We start from the raw sequence: 22,586 nt of genomic DNA, 5'->3' as shown, positions 1-22,586 counted from the left end.
CGCCTCGCGACGCGGCGCGCGAGGGGCGGGGACGTCGCGGTGGCGGGCGCGCGCGCGCACGGGGGCAGGTCCCGCCCAGGCCCCGCCCTCCGGCGGCCTTTCCAGCGGCGCGGCGAGCGGACGGGGGCGAGCACGTGCCTGATGCAACTCCTGAGGGCGGAGGTGGGGGAGGAGCCTTAAAGGGCCAGCACCCGAGAGCGGCCGCAGGTGGAGCACATGGGACCTGGCCACGCGGCCAGCTAGGCCTGCTAACGCTGGCCATGAGGGTTGCGGGCCTCCGGGGCAAGGGGTCTTCTCATGCGTCGGCCCTGACTTGGCCAGTGCTGCAGAGGGGTTCTTTGGCCGTCCCTTGTGCGTGGCTCCTGGCCCCACTCCCGTAGACTTAGCCTAACCGCTGCCTGGCCGGGGAGCGGGTCCAAAGGAGTCCTTGCCCCTAGGGGGCAGAGAGCGCCTCGAAAGAGAACGGAATTCCCAGCAGAGCCCACGCTCTCCAGGCCCTCAAGATCCAGTGTTTTATGGGCAGGAAATGGCATTTCTTTCAAGTAGCTTGTGTTTTTTTCTAAGGAATTGTTTAGGGTGGAGTTAAACTGACACTAACTGGGGAACTCGGAGATTTTGTATTGCCGTTTAGGACATCTGCAGTAGTCAGGTCCACTTCCTGGGTCTCGATTTCTCTATTGTAAAATGAAGGAACCGTCTGTGCCAGGCGGTTTCAAATTTCACTGTCAGTCGGTTCGATAAATATTTACTGACTTCGTGCTCTAGGGGCCTTCAAAGTTCTTAGAAAGGTCTGCCAATAAACCAGGCTAACAAGCACCTGTCCTCCCGGAATTTACACTGTAAGGTGGGGGAAGGCATAGTAAACAGGAGAAAAACAAATGCCATCCAGTAGTCCCTATGCGGTAACGAAGTAGTCGAAATTGGCTTCCCTGTTTTGTTTTTGTTTGTTTTTTGAGACTGTGTTTTTGTTTGTTTGTTTCTGTGTAGCTCTGCCTGTCCTAGAACTCTCTCTGTAGACCAGGCTGTCTTTGAACACACAGAGATCTGCCTGCCTCTGCGTCCCAGGTGCTGAGATTGGAAGCTTGCAGTTGACACCACCACCCTACCCTCAACTGAGTTTGGCTTTCGATAGTTGCTGAAGACAGTTCCCTTGAACTCAGATCCCAAGATACTGGATATGGGAGAAGTTTCTGGGACTGGATCTAGAAATCTGAGAACCTTAAGCCTGGAAACTCTAAGAGCTTAGAGGGTTGTCCATCACCAAAAAAAGGATTAGAAAACATGGCGGCTCCCTGGGTGCAGGGGCAAGGCTTCCTGACAAGACTCTGGGAGGCCAGGCCCTGGTGTGGTGGTCATCAGGGGTACTGGGAAAAGTACTGATAGCAATCTCATGTCCAGTTTCAACTCCAGTCATTGGCCTGCAAGCCTAGCACAGCTCTCCACGTTTCCCTGGTAGTCCTGCTCTCAGAGGAAAATTAAAGGTAATTAATGCCTGACTTAAGAGGTCAGTGAGACAGCCGAAGTTCCCCCTATTATAGGGCACACACTAAGGCCAGTGCTTGAAGGGGTTCTAAGGAACATACCATTTAAAGGGTCTGCAGAATTTAAGCAAGTTTTGTTTTGTCGTTTTGTTTTGGGTAGCCTTTGCTGTTCTGAAACTCACTCTGTAGACTAGGCTACCTTGGAACTCACAGAGATCCTACTGCCTCTGCCTCCAGAGTACTGGGATTAAAGGCATATGCCGCCACCACCACCTGGTATAAGCAGGGTTTTACAAAACTGTGGCATGTCTACCCTTCATCGAAGAACACATTATACTTCTCCAGTAGGGTACACCCTTAGTTATTGGTAAATACTTTCTGAAGATGGTATCTATACTAGACTCTCTCTGGGCTTTGTCATCATTGACATGATGGTCATTAGCGGCCCAAGTCTTGAAACAATCTCATGGAACCTAGGCTGTCCTCAAACTAGCCACATAACCCAGGGGCATAACCTTGAACTCTTCCGAGCTACGGTCCCTCTGTAGCTCTGCTGTCTGCACTCGGTAGACCAGACTGGCCTAGAACTCAGAGATCCACCTGCCCCTGCCTCCTGAGTGCTGGGATTAAACGCATACACATCTAATTAGACGTAGAGGGAGATGGGCCCCCATGCAACTTGTAGACATAGCAGGGCTGTGTGTAGCATGTAACTGGCTGCCTTATTTGCCCAGCACTCAGCATCAATGCCAACAGAAGTAGCCCTGCTTCGTAGGAACTGGGGCTCTGAGATGGCTACTCTGGGCCCTGCTCTGGGCCTGGGAGAGGCATTGGATGTGGAATCGGGGAGCTCAGAATCTAAGAGACCCTTACTCTCCTCAACTAGAGATCCTTAGCCCTGGGAAAGTAAACCAAACATCTTCTCGTTTTGAAGATGAAGACACTGAAGTTCAGAGAAATAAAGTTACTTATCCAAGGTCATAAGGCCAACCCAAGGCAGAATCAAATCCAGCAGCTTTTCTTACATTAAAATAATGGAGGGCTGGCCAGGCGGTAGCAGCCTATAATCCCAGCACTCAGGAGGTAGAGGCAGGTGGATCTCTAGGTGAGTTTGTGGCCAGACCCTGACCCAAAGGTTTATGAGGCAGGGTTTATTTGTTTCCCTGGCTGTCCTGGAACTTGCTCTGTAGACCAGGATAGCCTTGAACTCAGAGATCTGCCTGCCTCTGCCTCCCAAGTGCTGGGATTCAAAGCATGTGCTATTTGGTAGATTTTTGATGTGTATGGTTGTTTTACCTGTGTGTCTATGTGTGCCATGTACATGCTAGTGCCCATGGGAGCAGAAGAATGTGTGAGATCTCCTGGAATTGGAGTTACAAATGACTGTGAGCCACCGTGTAAATGCCAGAAACTGAACCCAGGTCCTCTGAAAGAGCAGCAAGTGCTCATACTTGCTGACCCATCTCTCTAGCCCCAGCCATAAATTTATAATCCTCCTGCCTGCCTCTACCTCCCAGGTCCTAAAATTACAGGCATGCACCTCCACACTTGGCCTTGGACACATGGTTTTATTCTTCTGTGAGTTTAATTTTCCAAAGGACATTGGGTTTCTGGAAGAAATTGTGCTGGGCCACTTACTTCCTCTGGTAGCTCTTGGGTACAGTACTGCTTATGCCAACATGGGGGCTAAAGAGGGGGAGAGACCTTGGCCAGAACAAACAATGTCAGCTGGGGTACAATTTCCAGGCACAAAGGCTCACAGGCCTCTGGCACATGCAGTACAATGACTTCAGTTCCAGGTGAGAGGCCCAGCTGAGACAGCCTCTGCGACCTGTCATGTGGGAGGGGGCGGGGAAAGACACTATTGTCATCACACCCAACCCTAGGGCAACCATTTTCTATCCAGTACGATGATGCGATGATGCACCCCAGTTACACATGAAAGAGGCTCAGAGGAAGGTGAGATGGTTTGCAGTGAAGAAGGGGTAAGAGAAGGCCAGCTTTCCAAACACTTGCCCTGGACTTGGCACCTGGCACCAGCCTAACTTCATCTCATCGGCTCTACTTAAGCAGACTCTTTTCCATTCTGCATGCCTACTGTCTTCCATTGTGGTCTCAGAACAGGTCTCATGTATCCTAGGCTGGTCTCAAACTCACAACAAAGCTCAAAGTGACCTTGAATTTCTAATCCATCTTTTACCTCTCAAGTAGCAGGATTACAGTCATACACCACCATAACCAGTTCATTCTTCATACATTGAACCCTGAGCTTCTTACAAACCAGGCAAACACACTTCCAACTAAGCTGTACATGCTTACCTCCTGATGGGACGCCTCCTGGCCGGCCTACTGTGTGAGCTTCACCACACAGCCTCAGGCTACTCTGGTGGACTTGAACAGGCCCCACCTCTGTCCAGCAGCTCAGCGTTCTTAACCAGCACGGCCTGATCCTCACTTGTCTTCCTCCCACACTCTACCCTCCAGCAACAGCAGACCACTCTGTTGCCAACAAGGAGAAGGGAAAGATATGACAAAAAGATCGCATCACACCTGAGCTAGAAAGGCTCTCATCGAAGGAAGGAAGGAAGGAAGGAAGGAAGGAAGGAAGGAAGGAAGGAAGGAAGGAAGGAAGGAAGGAAAGAACGTTGGCAAGGATGTGGAGAAAAAGAACCCTTACTCTGGACTGTCAGTTAGTGGTTCCTGCAAAAATGCAAAATGGAGCTATTATGATCTAGCTACGGCTAGATACATTCTCTTGGGTGTGTACCAGGAAATGCTGTCCACAGACAGAAGGGATGACTGCATACCCTTTGTGCTTTCCAACAACTCTGTAGTAACCAGGACTCAGATCAGCCTAGGTGTCCATCCACAGATGAGAACATGGGCAAAATGTGTGGAAACACAGTGGACAGTCATCCAGCCTTAACAAGGAAAAGCACCATACCAGGCGGTGGCAACACACACTTTCAATCCCAGTACTCGGAAGGCAAAGGCAGGCAGATCTCCGTGAGTTCAAGGCCAGCCTGGTCTACAGAGGGAGTTCCAAGACAGATGAGCTACATAATGAGACTCTGTCTCTCAAAAAAGAAAAAAAAGAGAGAGAAAGAGAGTGAAAGAAAAGAGAAAACAACTGCCATTTTCATGACAATGATGAAATGATGAGATGGGTGGGATGGTAAAGACCCTTGCCACCAAACTTGACAACCTGAGTTCCATTCCCAGATCCCCCACATGATGGAAGGAAAGAACAGACTCCACGCAAGTAGTTCCCTGACCTCCACACCTGTGAGCCACGGCATGTACACACTCACTAAATAAAGTGAAATTAAAACAGCAAAATTTAGAAAATGATAGAGATACAGAAAAGTACTAAAAAAAGGAAGAGACCATCTAAAGGCAGACCATGGAACCATGGATTGTTAGGGACTGGAGTCTAGGTGGCAGGAGAAGGAGAGGCAGAAAGGTGGGCGAACTTAATATCGATTAGACATGATATGTTCACTGCGGGCCCCATTCATTTGTACAGTTATGACGATGGTAATGACAATGATAAAAAGAACGTACAGCCAGTGAAATGGCTCAGAAGGCAAGTGTTTGAGGCAGCCAAGACTGAGGACCTGAGTTCAGTCCTGTGCACTGACTCCTGCAAGCTGTCCTCTGGTCTCCATCTGCACACACGAATGCACACACGGAGAAAAATTAGTAAATGTGACTTTTAAAACATAAACTGTAGCAAATGTGGAAAAATAAAACACATATTAACTGATTTTCTACAATGTACCAGGCACTTCTAGCTCTCAGAAGTAAAAGTACAGTACACACATACAACACGTTCAGGAACCTGTCCATCCTCTCCCCTTTGCATCCCACATTCAGCCCATATGGCAGGGCTGCATGGCAGGGCTGTTTTTCTGTGTAGTCCTGGCCGTCCTGAAACTAGACCCAGGCTGGCCTCCAACTCAAGAGATCCTCCCGCCTCTGCCTTCCAAGCACTGGGATTAAAGACGTGTTCACACATGGGTGCAAACACCCTAGGAAGAGATACTTCCCAATGGCATCAGCCCCACCCTCTACCCCCTCTACCCGGTGCCCCTTCAGAGATGGAGTAGTTATAGGTAGTCCTGGGCACTTGACATGAGTATTAGGAGCTGGACTTGGGTCCTCTGTGAGAACAGAACACTCCCTTATCAGCTGAGCCATCTCTGGAGCATCTCCCTTCATCTTAAGTACTGTGATTACAGACATGTGTCACTGGGCCTGGCTCTAGGCTCAGCTTTTGTTCTTGCCCATTTCCTAGTTACAGTAACTCTTTAGTCCTTTTGCTTCACTAAGCTTCAGTGTCTTCAGATATAAACTGGAAAGGAAAGGAAAAGCTGGGTGTGCCAGGCATGGTGGCACATGCCACACAGATCTCTGTGAGTTTGAGGCCTGCCTGGCCTACAAAGCTAGTCCAGGACAGCCAGAGCTATTGCACAGAGAAACCCTGTCTCAAAAGAATAAAAGAAAGAAAGAAAGAAAAGAAAAAGCTAGACATGCTTTTTTTGCATGCCTTTAATTTTAGCCCTTGGAAGGCATAGGCAGGCAGATCTCTGAGTTCGAGGCCAGCCTGATTTACAGAGCTAGTTCCAAGACAGCCAGTGTTACACAGTGAAACCCTGTCTCGAAAAAAGAAAATGTTGAATGAGCATTTCACTGGTGGAGGTCCCAGGACCAGTGGCCACTCCTTAAGCAGTGACAGCAGGGTTCCCCAAAGCCACACATCATAAAACAGGTCTCCTGTATTTCCTGTAATGTGCTTTGGGAATCACTGGCTCAGGTCCTTACCCAGCCTTCCTTTATGTCGAGAGCGCTGCATGTTCTCCTTTGTTCCTATTGCTGCTTCCAGTGAAATCTAGGAAAAAAAGTCCCTTTTCTTCACCTGAGCTTCAACCTACATATTCTAGAAGTTTCTTGCCTCCTTAGCAGTCTTTCTTAAAAAGATATATTTATTATACACATGTCTTTTTTGTTTGTTTGTTTTTGTTTTGTTTTTGAGACAGGGTTTCTCTACGTAACAGTCCTGGCTGCCCTGGATTCGCTTGTGTATACCAGGCTGGCCTCAAACTCAGTGATCCACCTGCCTCTGCCTCCCTGAGTGCTGGGATTAAAGGTGTCTGCTGCTACACCTGGCTGAGAATACATGTCTTGACTGTGTGTGTGTGTGTGTACCACATGTGTGCCTGAGAAGTCAGAAGAGGTGTGGGATCCCCGAAACTGGAGTTACAGATGGTTGTGAGCTGCCATATGGATGCTGGAAACTGAAGCCCAGTCCTCTTCACTGCTGAGCTCCCTTTTGTGTTTGCTTGTTTTGAAGCAAGGTTTCTCTGTGTAGTCCTGGCTATGCTGGAACTTGCTCTGCACACCAGGCTGGCATTGAACTCACAGAGATCCATCTGCCTCTGCCTCCAGAGAGCTGAGATTAAAGGCATGTGCCACCACTGCCCAGCATCCTCCCTCCCTTTTTTAAAATTGTGGGATTACACCTAACCTATGCTAGGTTACCACTAAGCTATATCCCAGCTCTGTTTTATTTATTTAGGTTTTTCAAGTTTATTTATCCCATGGTCTGTGTGTATGCATGTATCTGCTGTGGTGCATGTGTGGAAACAGAGGATGACCTTCATGGCTCTGTTCTCTCCTTCCTTTATGTAGTTATTGAACTCAGGTCCTCAGGCTGGGTGGCAGCTGTCTTGCAAGACCTGAACAGCAGTTTCTGGGGAATCATACACCTGTGGCTTCAGGTTACGGAAGGGGACATAGAGTTAAACAATATTTAGCACAGCCCTGGTGTAGTGTGCAGCCTTTTCACATTCGTGAATGTGATGACCTTTGATCCCAGTGAGGGGAGGGGAGCTTGTGGGTGAGCTGCAGGCCACCTGAGAACCTGTGACTGTGAGGTCACACAGCTTGCAAGACCCAGGGTACTTGGATCTCTATGTCCACCCCAGATACATGAAGGAAGAAGGAACTGCCAATGAATGTGAGTGGCCTAATTACCACTTGGGTAAAGTACACCAAGACCAGCTTACAAAGGCAGAGTCAAGTCAGGCTCATTTGCATGGGTAGCTGGGACTGGTATGCCATTGTTTTCTCCTTCCCCTGCTCTTCTTCCTACCCCTCCTCCTCTCCTCCTCCTCCTTCTTCTTGTCCCTCCTCTCTCTCCTGCCTTCAATTTCTTCCTCTTCCTTCTGTTCTGCTTTTTTTGGACACAGGGCCATGCTATCTAACCCTGGCTAGTTTTGAATTCACAGTCATTCTTCTGCCTCAGCCTCCCAAGTGCCCAGTTTGCATGTCTTTTGGGTGGGGGGTTGTGAGAAGCCCTCCAACAGCTTCCTATTACAAGAACTGACTCCAGGATCTGGGCTCGGTGGTACAAGCTTCTAATCCTAACACTTAGAAGGTGAGGGCATATGACAATCAGAAGTTTAAGATCATTGTCAGCTACACGTCAGTTTTGAAGCCAAACCCCCACCCCCCCGGCTACGGGAGACCTTGTCTCAAAACAACCACAACCAACAGATTTCTCACAAAGTGCAGCCAGCTCCAGACTTCCTCTCCTGAGGCTTATTCCTGCCAGTCAAGCTCGGGGAGGCTCACCCCAGCTTGTTCTCACTCCCTGTATCCTTGTTATCTACCCTGCAGGCCTCAGTTCAAACAGCTGCTCTCAGGCAGACCTCCCTAGAGTGGCTGGGCCGCTATACTCCTTGTCCTTCACAGCTAGATCACAATGCAACTTTGTGTGACTTCCTGCCATGGACTGGGGATGCTCCATGCTTCCCTTGGCATCCCAAGTGCTGAGCTGGGCAGAGCCAGGTTCCCACTGCATTTACGGAATAAATGCAGCGTGGCCTCACGGCTCTGGGCCTCTGCATCTTCGGAAATGAAATGATGTGGTTGAAGTACCTGTTGCAGAGAGTGCAGGACTCTCTGTAGCTGTGTCTCTGAGGTGAGTTCCTGGACCTCAGCCCCAGAAGCAACCAAGGCGTGCTGCATACTGACGCAGGGCCCTGTCATTTAGCATCCTGCCATTCCTTTTCTTCAGTTCTTAGGCAAAGTCACCTCCTGTCTCCCCACACCCCCACGCCTCCCCATCCCCATGCCCCGCTCACTGAACCCAGTGCCAAAGAGGGAAGAGTGTGCAGATGGAGTGGGCTGGGAAAGCATATTCAACCTTGGAAGCCCCAAGGCAGAGGGACTTGTCTGTCACCATTCTTGATTGAAAGGCTGGAATCTTTTGTTTGTTGTTGTTGAGACAGGATCTTACTTGGTAGCTGGCTTGGAACTCACTATGTAGACCAGGCTAGTCATGAACTTAGATTAGTGCTGGGATCAAAGATATGTGCACCACATCTAACTAAGACTCTTGGAGAGAAGTCATCAAATCCTGCCATCTTTAGGTCAGAAGGGACCTTCCTGTCACTTGGCCTCCTTTGGGTCCCTTGGTCCTTTTCCTTAAACCTAACTGCGTCTACAAACGTCCTTAACTCCACACAAAGTGCTCAGACATGGGCCTCGTAGCAGCTATCATTTGCTCATCTGCTTCCCTTGGAAAGATTTTTTTTTTTTTTTTTTTTTTTTCATCAGTGTTGTAGTGTATAGAGAGTCAGGGCAGTTCAGGGTTGAAGGTCCAAGGCCTAGGTGTGCAGCCTGGCTGCCTGGGCAGGACCTGGACTCTGAGGGCTGACATACTATGTAAGCTGGAGCCAATGGGGAGACTTCAGCTGCCTCCGCTTCCTGTCAGTCAAACAGGGAAAGCAGTATTGGGTGGGACACTAGTGTTTGCTCACAGAGGGAGAGGGAAGGCCTCCCCTGTTAGATGCTAGCTGTGGAGCTCTGCCTTTGTTTAGAAGGTCCTTGAATTCAGATGTTTTCTGGACTGGTTGGTTGGTTGGTTGGTTGGTGAAAGGGAAAGTAGGGCCCAGCCCAAAGACCCCAGGGCTGGGGTTTAGATTCCATCCCCAGCATCCCATAAACCAGGCATGGTGGTTCACAACTGTACTTTCAACACTTGAGAGGTCATAATAAGAGTTCAGAAGTTCAAGGGCAGCCTGGACTACATGAAACTCTCTTTCTTCCTTCCTTCCTTTTTTTTTTTGTTTTTTTGTTTTTTTTTGTTTGTTTTTGCTTTTCAAAACAGGGTTTCTTACCAGGCAGTGGTGGCACCACTGGGCAGTGATGGTGCACACCTTTAGTCCCAGCACTCAGGAGGCAGAGACAGGTGAATCTCTGTGAGTTCAAGCCTAGCCAAAAGCAAAAGACAGGGTTTCTCCGTGTAACCCTGGCTGTCCTGAAACTCACAACTCATTCTGTAGACCAGGCTTGTTTTGAACTCAGAGATCTGCCTGCCTCTGCCTCTTGAGTGCTGGGATTAAAGGCATGGCATGTGCACTGGCTGAGACTCTGTCTCAAAAACACAATTAACAACAACAAAAATAATCCATGTACCTCTTTTTTTTTTTTTTTTCACTGAAAAACAGTTGGTTACAGTGTAGCCTCATTTGTAACATCAAGTCCTTAGTATCTTTTTTACTGTTCTAAAGCTTCTAAGTCATCTTCTGGGATGCCTCATAAGGAACCATGGCCGTTCAGAAGTGAAGACAGCTAGCTTTGTTCATCTATGTTCTTTCCTGGACAAACATCTTTGCTACTTACCGAAACAGCTACAAAACCGGGCCCAGCCTGTCTCGGTCGCCTGCAAAACTGAATAAGCAGAGTTCACATTTTTTAGGTTGTGTTTTGTACTTAATCCAAAACTTATTACTAAGGACATGTGTTAAGATGATACTGAAGCCCAACATAGTGGTGCGTGCCTTTAATTCCAGCAGTCAAGAGGCAGAGGCAGGCAGATGTCTCTGAGACCAACCTGGTCTACACAGTGGGTTCTAGGACAACCCTGTCTCAAAACAAAACAAAATCAAGATTATAATGATATGGGCTTCTGGGATGGCCAGCCTAAGGACCTGTGTGCCAGCCCTGGGATCTACACAGTGGAAGGAAAGAATAGACACCTGTAAATTTTCCTTTGACCTCAACTTATGGGCTATGGCTACTAATAATAAATAAAATTAAATTTCTAAGAGATTATAAAGGTTAGTATTTCCCTACGTAGGATAAGACAATTGTACTTACTATTCATGTGTCAGCTCATAAGATAATTCTTTGAGGTATGGTTTTTGTTGTTGTTGTTGTTGTTGTTGTTTGAGACAGGGTTTCACTGTGTAGCCTTGGCTGTCCTAAACTCACTTTGAAGACCAGGCTGGCCTCCAACTCACAGAGATCAGCCTGTCTCTGCTTCCCTGAGTTCTGGGTTTACAGGCGTGCACCACCTTGCTCTGTAAGTACCATTATTAAATCTTTTTCCATTTGAGGGGTTTCCAAGGACTCAGGGAGAAAAGTGCTTGCCATAAAAGCACTGAGGACCTGGGTTCTGATCTGAAGCACCCAGGGAAAAAGCCAGGCATGGCCTTGCTTGTCTATAACTCTAGTGCTGGAGTCCGGTAGGGTAGAGACAGGAGGATCCCTGGATCCCAGCAAAATCAGTGAGCGCCTGCCTTAAAAATATCATGTGGAAAGCAACCAACGAATTACAGGATATCAAGATCCGGCCCCATACACATGCACACACAAGTGAACCCCCTTCACGTATATACACGCACACACATACACAAACACCCCACAAAGTTTGTTAGCTTTGAATATGCAATGTTCCTCACAAAGGAATGTGTGGAATGTTGACCTCAGCTGGTGATACTATTTTTGGAAGGAGTGGTTGCTTAGCTGGAGGAAGTCAGAAGGGTGTGCCTTTGAAGGTTATGCCAGTTCCTAGCCCATCCTCTACCTCTGTTTCCTGCCAAGGGGTGAGCAGCCTTTGTCTCAGTTCCTGCTGCTATAATGCTGTGTCTCAGCATGGGCCTAAATCCATAGGGCTAAGGGACTGAAGCGTCTGAAACTGTGAGCCTAAATCCACAATTCCTGTCTTTCAGTCATCCTTCCAGGTGTTTGGTCACAGCTATGGGAAGCTGGCTCAGGAGGAACCCATCCTGCAGATTAGGAAAGCAAGGGCGAGCAGCTTGTGTAAACTCATGTACTGAGAGACCAAAAAGATTAAAAATTAGCAGATATTATATGTAGCATTTTGACCAATAGATGCTTACCAGGCAGGAATTGCCCCTGCCTTGGGCATGCCAGGAGGGACCAGAATCTATATATCACCCAACTAACCCCGGGCTTGGGGCGCTCGGCTCCGACCGCTTCGGCGGTGGTGGGTGTGTGTGGGCCCGAGCTGCAGCTTGTAATTTACAATAAAAAGAACCTCATGTATTTACAGCGGAGTCTGTTTATTCCTGGCCTCTTGGGGTTCGTGAACTGGGCAGAACAGTACAAACATCACAGCCATGATCAAAGCCGTAGCACTCACACCCCAAAGCCTGTGTTATCAACAATTTGGCGGGGTCATTACACCAATGCTGTGGCCTTACCTGTCTTCCTGGCCATTGGTTCCTTCAATAGCCACAGATCATAGTGTACGTGTTAGACTGATCAATAAATAGCGCCAAGGTCACTTTCTCCTCGAAGTTGTTTTATCTTTCTTCTCTCTTTCTCCTCTCTCTCTCTTTCCATTCCATTTTTAATTTATTTGTTTATTTATTGGGTTTTTTTTGAGGCAGGGTTTCTCTGTATAGACTTGGCTGTTCTGGGCTCTCTTTGTAGACCGGAACTTACAGAGATCCACCTGCCTCTGCCTTCCAGAGTGCTGGGATTACATGAGCCACTGCACCTAGCTCATTCCTCCATTTTTTAGCATTTTTTTTTCACTTTTTTTTTTTTTAATGGATTTTCAAGACAGGGTTTCTCTCGTGTAGGCTTGGCTCCTTGGCTGTCCTGGACTTGCTTTGTAGAACAGGCTGGCCTCAAATTCAGAGATGTGCCTGCCTCTGCCTCCCAAGTGCTGGGATTACAGGCGTGAGCCACTGCACCCAGCTCATTCCTCCATTTTTTAAAGAAAAAGTAATCACCTGCAGTGGTTTATTTTATTTTTTTTTAATTGCATTTATTTGTTTGTTTGATTTTTGGGCCGGGTGCTATCAGAAGACAATACCTTTACCTGATGAGTCATCCTGTGACTTTATTCCTTCTCCTTCTTCTTGAGACAGTGTCAACTTTGTAGCCTAAGCTGGCCCACATGGCTATAATGGTCCAGGCTGGCCTTAACCAATGAATGAGACTGTCCTGGAAATGCTGAAAAGTCTGAACTGTGGCACTGTGCCGGGACACTCACCACCTCTGCCACCATAACCAATGGCTACACCCAGCTACCAGAACCAGCTGAGGGTAGAGCAATAGCAGTCAGGAAGGGCTGTCAAGTATGGTAATTACGACGTATAATTTATCTCAAAAGAATGATTTGGGGTATGTAATTAATACTTTGTTCACAGACATTTCTTTCTCTCTGGAGCTCTGAGAGACGTGAAGAATATTTAAATATTTATTACATGCCCTGCTGGAGACAGTCTATGGTTTCAGTAGATAATTAAAATTCCTCCCCCTTGGAATTAAGAGACTTGCCTTCCAAATGAGTCTGATGGCCACCAGACACAGGAGTAGGTCTCGGCCTGGGCACCGTGAGCACAGGGCTTTCTGGGAACGACCTCAAAGTATGGCTTGGAAAGGAGAGATGAATACCGCATAAACACAGCACCAGCTTCAAATCCCACCACTGGTGCTAGAAATCACTAATCTACCCCCTGCGTTCTTTCCCGTGGAACCTGGACTTCTCTTAGGCAGCTCCTGTTTTGTTTTGGTTTTTACAGGGTCATGTGTCGTCCAGGCTGGCCTCAAATTCACTATGTAGAGGCTGGCTTTGAACTTCTTTTTTAATCTTTTGAATCTTAATTTTGAGATCGGCTCTCACTATGTTGTCCTTGCTAGCTTAGAACTCTCCACGTAGGCCAGGCCTGGCTTCAAACTCAAAGAGCTCTGCCTGCCTGTCTCCTAAATGATGGTATTTAAAGGCATGAGTGGCCAAGCCTGGCTCTTTTAAATATGTTTTTGAGATTCTGGGTTTGTTTTTTTTTTTATTTTTTTTATCACAGGTACGTGTATGAGTATGTACACAGAGTGCAGCTGCCCACAGAGGCCAGAGGCATCGGATTGCCCGGAAACAGAGTGACAGGTGGTTGTGAGGTACCAGATGTAGATGCTGGGAACTGAACTTAGGTCCCCAGCAGGAGCAGTATGTAGATTAAGCTGCCTCTCCAACCTGACTTTGAATTTCTAATCCTCCTGCCTCCACATCCTGAGTTCAGGGATCACAGGGGTGCACGACCCTATCCTCAGCAAGAGGTTAAAAAATATAATCATGGAGATAGCCCCACCCACCAATCATTGCATCAAATCCTGTTTGCTATCTTGGACCTTCATCCACTTGCCATCCCTGCAATGTAACAGAAGAACCAGCTTTCAGACAGGTAATATCCCCTGAGTTCCATGTCCATATTGTAAAGCCAATTTTTGGATCTGTCTCTGTCTCTCTTGTGCAGACAGGGTCTTAATGTATAGCCCTGGACTCACAGAGAACTACTTGCCTCTCCTCTTGAATGCCGGGATTAAAGGTGAGCATCCCTGGGCCCTGGTATTGTTTTTCCCCATTAATCCCCACACTGACCCTTTTTGCAGATTCTGTGAGGTCACTAGATACCTTTCAGGTGAGCCTCTTGGACGCATTTTCTGAATGACAGCTTGTTGTTTGGACACTTTCAACATCAATCTTTAAGGCAAAAATGGAGATGGAAACCTGAGGTTCAAATCCTTGTCACTCTTAAGAAAATAGAGTGCTGCCAGGCAGTGGAAGCCCACACCTTTAATCTGAGTTTGAGACCAGCTTGATCTACAGAGTGAGTTCCAAGACAGCCAGGGCTACATGGAAACCTTGTCTCCAAAAACAAACAAACAAACAAACAAACAAATAAACAAACAGACAAAAAAAGAAAATGGATAGAAGAGAGGGGTATTTGAGAGAGCCTTCATAAGCAAGGTACTGCGTTCCCACAGAAACATGATTTGTATAGGGGTGTACAAAAGGAATACAATGGGACAGAGATGAGGCTCAGTGGGTCAGGAGAGTGCTTGCCTAGCGCAAGCAAAGCTCTGGGTTCAATCTCCCAGTACCACTTAAACCGGGTACACACCTATTATTCAGCACCCAGGACGTGGAAGGAGGAGGATCTGAAGCTTAAGGTCATTCTGAAATACATGGTGAGTTCCGAGCCAGCCTGGGCTACATAATACCTTTTCTATAAAATAGGCTGATCTTGGATATAAAAACCCAGAACTCAGGAGACAGGCAGGCAAATTTCTGCGAGGAAAAGGGCAGCCTGCTCTAAATTGAGAGGCCCAGGTGAACCAAAGCTGTATAGTAATACCCTGTCTTTAATAATAATAATAACAAGAATCAATTTGAAAAGTAAGCCATTGGCAGACTGATCAAGCTGGTTCTACTAAGGCAGCTTGAAGGGAAATGGCACTTGAGTGAGACTCGGGAGATCAATAGGATTAAATGTCTCTTTTGCTTATAAGAATAGTATAAAGCTGACATAATTATTGGGAGACACAGAATGTCAAGAGGAAAAGTCACTTCTGTTTTCTTTACATATCAACCGTGTCAACATATGTTTTTCTCTTCATCTGGTGTCTTTCTTTCTTTCTTTCTATCTCTTTTTTGTTTTTTTTGAGACAGGACTTCTCTGTGTAGCCCTGGCTGTCCTAGAGCTCACTCTGCAGACCATGCTGGTCTCACTCACAGAGATCCACCTGCCTCTGCTTCCCGAGTGCTGGGATTAAAGGCCTGCCCCACCACCACCTGCCTTCATTTGGTGTCTTTCATTTCGAGAACAGACATATATGCGCTGTTGATTTTCTTGTTATCATTCTTTGACAGAATGCAGCACCATGTCCAGTTTTCTGTTTTGATTATTTAAAGATGTTAATATATCAGGACAATGATCCATAGCTCAGTCATTCTGTTACTGGGAACAGCCAAGACATACACACCTGCTCACGAGGAAACACATGTGACCAGAGGTTTTAGTCACAGGAGGGGCCTCCTCCTGGTCATAGCACCTAGCCATGCGTGTAGCCCTCCTATACCCATGTCCAGCACAACAGGTGCCTCCTCCACTGTCAGCCACCCAAGGCACTGTGACAAGTAGCAGCTTGTCTACTCATGGCAAGAGCTATTCAGAAAGATCTAGATTCCAGTTCTGAGGCATGGCTCCCTGAGCAGGTTCTGTGTCAGCACCACGGGTGGAAGCTTACTCTTACGCGCGCAGTCCCCGTGTTCTTTGGGGTTCTCTTGACTTGGTGTTGGCCAAGTCTTCATTGTTCCAACCCCGCTGGACTGATGTCTTTTTGCTTGTCATTGTTTTAAAGAGTTCTTTTTCTTTCTTTCTTTGAGATAGGGTTTCTCTGTGTAGCCTTGGCTGTCGTGGACTGGCTTTGTAGACCAGGCTCTCCTCAAACTCACAGAGATCTGCCTGCCTCTGCCTCTGCCTCCCCAAGTGCTGGGATCACAGATGTGCACCACCGAGATCATTGAGTCATTTTGTTTCTGAGTCTGTGTAGGTGTGTGGATATGTACGTACAAGTGACAGTGTCCATAGACGCCGGGGGCGTCCCTGGAGCCGGAGTTAAAGGTTCAGTTAACCATTAAAACATCTCTCCAGCCCATTTTTAATTTTTTATTACAACATCTGTTTGTTTGTTTGTTTGTTTGATGTATTTATTTGTGTGCTGCAGCATCCATTTGAAGAGTCAGTTCTCTCCTGACACCCCATAGGTTCCAGGGATTGAACTCAGGTTGTCAGGCTTGGTGGCAAGCCCTTTCAAAGACCTGCTGAGGCATCTAGACAGACCCATTTGTTGTTGAAGAGACAAGACATTATGTAGCCCAGGCTAGCCTCTAATTCACTATGCTACAAGGATGGCCTTGAACCTCTGAACTTCCAGCTTCCGCCTCCTAAGTGCTGGAGTCCCAGGTGTGTACCGCCTTGTCCAGCTAGTTCTTTATATCAGACTTCCCTTGCTCCAAGTATGATGTGCTTTCTCAGATAGATGGGTCTGTGCATCTAATGTTTGTTGATGACTCTATCCTGGACCTTTTCCAACACCTCCAGCGTGATAGGCTCAACTCAGTTACCTGACAGCTGAGCTCCTGTTGCTGTGATAAATCACCATGACCAGGTCACCTTACAAAAGAAGGGTTTTACTTGGGCTCATGGGTCCAGAGGGATAGGAGTCGATCACCATCATGGTGAAGAAGCATGGCGGCAAGCAGGCAGGCAGGCATGACGCTGAAGCAGCAGCTGAGGCCTCATCTCAAAGCCTACCCCAGTGACATCTTCCAGCAAGGCCCCGTCTCTTCCCCAAACAGCACCACCAACTGGGGACCAAGAATTTAAATGCCTGGAACTGAAGCTGGGCGTGGTGGCGCATGCCTATAATCCCAGCACTCTGGTCTAAGAAGAGAGTCCAGGACAGCCAAGGCTACACACAGAAACCCTGTATTGGGGGGGAGGGAGGCAAAAACCAAAAAAGTCAAATGCAGGGAAACTACACGTTTCAAGCCACCACAAGAACCACTGAAAACACAAGGCTGCCTGAAGCCAAAGCTCAGATGTAAAAACACCGCTTTCAGCTCAGCTTGGAGGCTCACACCTGAGATCTCAGCACTCAGGAGGCTGAGACAGGACGATCACAAATCCAAGGCCTGTCCGGGCTTCAGAGATTAGCCCTCACAAAAGAAAACAACGTAACATCTGTTGTTCAGTGGAAGCTGCAGGGCCAACCACAATGCACACAGAAGAAAAACGGATGCACCCCTGGCTGCAGAGCCACACCTTCATCGTAGAGGCACACTGTCCACGCCCACGCAACATGATCCTGAGCCTACTCCAGAGCCACAAAGTCCAAGTACACGGGGACAGGATGTGAGAATCTGGAACCCAGTCCCGTTTCTCCAGCAAGTCTACAGTACATCAGCCTGAGAACTGTTGGACTCAGGCTCAGACCACCTTCCCACTATCCTTCCATTGCCTTCTGGCCTCCATTGCTGCTCAGAAGCTCTTACTTTCCAGACCTTGACCTTGGTGGAGGTTTTGCTTTGTGTTTCAGCACACCAAGCTCCTTGCCTTTTATTTATCCTATTTGTGGTTTAAAGTGATTCGTAATGATCAACCACCATCAAATATTGCCTTTAGCTGGATGTGGGAGATGATGAATGCAGCACTGAGGATGCTGAGGCAGAAGAATTGTGAGTTCAAAACCAACCTGGGATAGGTAGGAAAGTCCTATCTCAACAACAACTTGTTTGTTCCTTCATTCCCCTCCTCCCTTTACTTGGTTTATCTCCCAATTTCTCCATTCATTTCCCCTGTGGGTCCAATTAGATACACTTAGATTGTGTTCCCTTGACTTTCAGGCTTGTGTTTTGTTTTGTTTTTGATGCAGGGTCTTGCAATGTAGCCCTTGCTGGCCTTGAACTTCCTACCTCCAGGGAGCCTCTGGCTCCTGAGTGTTGGGGCTCCAGATGTGTGCCACCCACCCGGCTTCCATATTACTCTTTTCCATTACTAGAGTCCACTGGCAAGGAGTGCTTTGGAGCCCATAGAACTGGGGTTAGAGACAGCTGTGGGTTGCCATGTGGGAGCTGGGGGTTGAACTGTAGCCCTATGGAAGAGCAGCCAGTGTTTGTGATAGCTGAGCCTCTGCTCCCTCCTCTTTTCCTTCCTTCCTTCCTTCCTTCCTTCCTTCCTTCCTTCCTTCCTTCCTTCCTTCCCTCCCTCCCTCCTCCCCTCCTTCCTTCCTCCCTCCCTCCCTTCCTCCTTTCCTCCCTCCCTCCTTCCTTCTTTCCTTCTTTCTGTTTTATTTTTATTTTTTAAGAGAGACAGGGTTTCTCTGTGTAGACCAGGCTGGCCTCGAACTCAGAGAACCACCTGCCTCTGCCTGCCAAGTGCTGGGATTAAATGCATGTGCCACCACCGCCAAAATGCAGCCAGTACTTTTAACCTCTGAGCCATCTCTAGCCCTGTTTTATCTCCCTCCCTTTTTTGAGACAGCCTCACAGAGCCCTTCCTGGCCTAGAAATCACTGTTTATAACTGAGGCTGACCTTGGGATCTTGATCTTCTTGCCTCCACCCTGCCTCTGTCCCTCCAAATTCTGGGATTGTCTGAGCATACTCATTTTAGATTCTTCCTACCAATTTTCAGGTCTTTAATGTAATATAATCTTTAGTACTTTTTGTTTGTTTGTTTGTTTGTTTTGATAGTTATCATGTGTGGCTATTTTTTTTTTTTAATTTCAACTTTTAAGATTTAATTTTGAGTAGCTGGGCATGGGAGTGCATGCCTGTAATCCTAGCACTCTGGGAGGCTGAGGAAGGTGGATGTTTGTGATTTCGAGGCCAGCCTAGTCTACAAAGTGAGTACAAGACAACCAAGGCTACACAGAGAAACCCTGTCTCAAATAAAATAACAACAACAAAAAAGGTTTAATTTTGTAAGCAATGATTGTTTTGCCTGCTTGTATGTCTGTCAACCACATGTATGCCTGCTGCTCAGGAAGACCAGAATAGGCTCCTAGACTCCCTGGAACTAGAGTTACAGATAATTATAAAAGTACTGTGCATTGAACCTGGGTCCTCTGGAAGAGCAGCCAGTGTTCTTAGTGGTTGAGCCATCTCTTCAGGCCTTCTCTCTGAGACAGGGTATTACTAAGTTACCAGGCTGGTCTGTGCTGGTGTTCCAGACCTGAGCCTCAATGCCTGACCTCTTTTCGTAGTTCTAATCTTCAGATGTACTGGAAATGAAAAGTATTTGCTGGGCTTGCATGTATTTTGTGTTTTCATTTCGGGGGAAGCTGCCTGCCTCCTTCCTATCTAAAAGTCTTCAAAAGTTGATAATTTATAAACTTCTTTCACTCTTATCTGCAGCTGTAGACAGAAGGAAGTCCTCCATCCTCCGCCAGTTCTAGATAAGGGACTTAGAGAAGACAGCTGAGAGTCCCCTCAGCAGACCCACTAAGGAACTGGTGGTCTGACCAGGTACATGGGCTCTCTATCAGGCTGACCTGAGTTGGCATGTCTGTTCTGACCCTGAAAGCGGCAGATCCCTCCTCTGGTGGACTGGAGATAGTAGAAACTATTCCAGAAAGAGTTGCTGGGGAGAAGAGGGAAGCAGTGTGTATGTATGAAGTGCTTGGCAAAGGCTCTGGATTGCATGTAGGAGTTACTGCTTAAGGGCAGAGTAACTCGATAAACAAGGTCCTGTTTATCTGCTGTTTGCTGCCTGCAGTGTGGAGGTGCCACAGCCCCCACTGAGATCTCACCGCGGTGTAACTCTGGAAAAGATTCATGGTTCCCTTCAGGAACGACTCAAGAGACCTCGGCCAGTGTGAAAGACAGCGGCATCAGGACTTCAGAGCTAGTCTGGGCTACAGGTTACCCCGTCTCAAAATACACAATACTAGCTCCAAGTCTCCATGACAGTCTCAGGGCTGGAGGGTAGGTGTTGGGCAGTGCTTACTGTTTAGGGATCCTCTTAGGCCTTTCCTGCCTGCATCCCTCCTTTTGAAGGCCTGTCTATAGTCAGGGTTGAGGAAGACTCAGCAATCCTGACTCCAAAGAGCATAATAGAACACCAAGTCTCCTCCTGATGGGCTCAGTCAAGTCCATGGGGTCTGGAGTTATGGTCAGATTCCAGAGAAAAGCCAGCTTTGGGCTTGGATTTAAATCTCTCTGTCGTCATTGGTTTTGTTTGTTTCGAGACAGGGTTTCTCTGGGTAGCTTTGGCTGTCCTGGACTCACTTCATAGAGCAGGCTGGCTTCGAACTCAGAGAGATCGGCCTGCCTCTGCCTCCCAGAGTGCTGGGATTACAGGTGTGTGCCACTGTGCCAGCTTGTTTTGTTTTCAAGACAGGGTTTCTCTGTGTAGCCCTGCTGTCCTGGAACTAGCTCTGTAGACCAGACCGGTCTTGAACTCATAGAGATCCACCTGCCTCTGCCTTCCCATACCCACTGCCCATCACATCCAAATCTCCCTCACCCTGCCCTGAGGGTTTTTTTAAGTAGCCCCAACTGTTCTGGAACTCAATTTGTAGACCAGGCTGGCTTCCAACTCCCATCCCCACCCTCCACACACGGCGTATTTAAATCTTTTACAAAAACTTTTTTAGATGTTTACATTTTATTTTTTGGGTATGAGTGTTTTGGCTGAGTGTATGTCTGTGTACACATGCGTGGCTGGTGCCCTTGGTAATCAGAAGAGGGCATCCTGTCCCCGTGAGCCACCACATGGGTGCTGAGAATGGAACCCAAACCGTCTGAAAGAGCTAAAAGTAAATGCTCCGGTGCATCTGTAGAGGTTAGAGCGACTCGCAGAGCCCCGTCCCTTTCCTATCTCGTAGGACCGGAGGACTGAATTCAGTTTATCAGCTTTAGCAGCTAGCCCCCTTACTGCCTGAGTCATCTCCCTGCTCCCGAATCATACTTATTGTTCATTGTTTTTAGATTGCCTGGTCTGACCTTGAACTCCTGGTCTTCTTGAGCCCTGGAATTACTAGCAGTAGACACCAGAGCCATGTTATGTGGTCCTGGGGACCAAACCTAGAACTTCTCATGCATGCTGGTCAAGTACTCTAGCAACTGCCTCCCCAGACCTATACTTCTTTTTTTTCAAGACAGCGTTTCTCTGTGTAGCCCTGGCTGTCCTAGAACTCACTCTGTAGGGCAGGCTGGCCTCAAACTCACTGAAATCCACCTGCCTCTGCCTCTCCAGTGCTGGGATTAAAAGAGCACACCACCACTGCCCAGCTCCTAGCCTTATACTTAGATTACATTTTATTTTGTATGTATGTGTTCCTCGATGCCAAAGCAATACAGATAGAGGTCAGAGAACAACTTGCAAGAGCTGGTTCTTTCTTTTAACATGTAAGTTCCAAAGATGGAGCTCAGCTTGGTAGGTTTGGCAGCAAGCACCTTTTACTCACTAAACCATCTTTTTTTTTTTGAGACAGGGTTTTTCTTTGTAGCCTTGGCTGTCCTGAAACTCACTCTGTTGACCAGGCTGGCCTTGAACTCAGAGATCCTCTTGCAGTCCACTAAACTATTTTACCAGCCCCTCCAATCCCATTGTTATTTGCTTTAGAGACAAGCCAGCGATGGCCTTGACCTTGTGATCTTCCTGCTTTATCTAAGAGTTGGGATTTGGGTACAGGCAAACATGCCCAACTCCCAACCTTCCTCTTCATGGTAAATACTGTTTGGATATCATATGAGGCCTGGAGGGGACTTTCCATAGTGAGCCTGGGCCTCCAATGGCTCTAGGAGTCCCCTGGTCATCATTTTGGGAGGATTCTATATCTTATAACCTGTCATTGTGCCCCAGCCAGCCAGGTTAAGGAGCTGACAATCCCTGGTGAGACTCAAAAGCTCACACTGTCTAGCATCACTGCATTAACTTTCACTGTGGGTCAGTCAGTCCCAGATCAGATGATCAGTTTCCTGGTAGGAGTCCAGAAGGAAATCAGATGTCAGTTCTAGTCCAGATGGCCTCAGCTTCACCTGTGGCCTTAGGCAAGTCACTCTCCAGCTCCAGGCTTAACTCTCCTCTCAGAAACTTACACCTGAGGCAGCTCTCAGAGTCCAACTCTGACATTCTAAGAAATCAGAGGTTCTATGACTCCTGAGCTACTTGGCAGCCCTGTGTGCCTCCTGACCTGGTTCCAAAAACCATGGAGAGTGGAAGGCTTTCTCCAGTTGCACAAGGGATTCTCGCTCGCTGTGTGAGCTGCGGGCTTGTCTCTGAGAGTAATTCATCTCCTGGTGGGGTTGATAGTATAGGCCTCCAACCCTGCAATCCCAGTATTTGGAAGATGGAGGCAGAAGGATCAGCTCAAACAAAAACCAAAACTAGAACACAAAGAGGCCTGAGGATACAGCTCAGTTGGTAGGGCACTTTGCACTTGCAAAGCCCTGGGTTCGGTCCCCAGAACTTCATAAACTGGATGTCGTGGT

This window comes from Psammomys obesus, unplaced genomic scaffold, assembly GCF_907164565.1.
Source record: "Psammomys obesus unplaced genomic scaffold, mPsaObe1.curated_primary_1811, whole genome shotgun sequence".
Classification (NCBI taxonomy): Eukaryota; Metazoa; Chordata; class Mammalia; order Rodentia; family Muridae; genus Psammomys; species Psammomys obesus.
The sequence above is the reverse complement of the archived record's forward strand: the minus strand, read 5'-3'. Positions refer to the sequence as shown.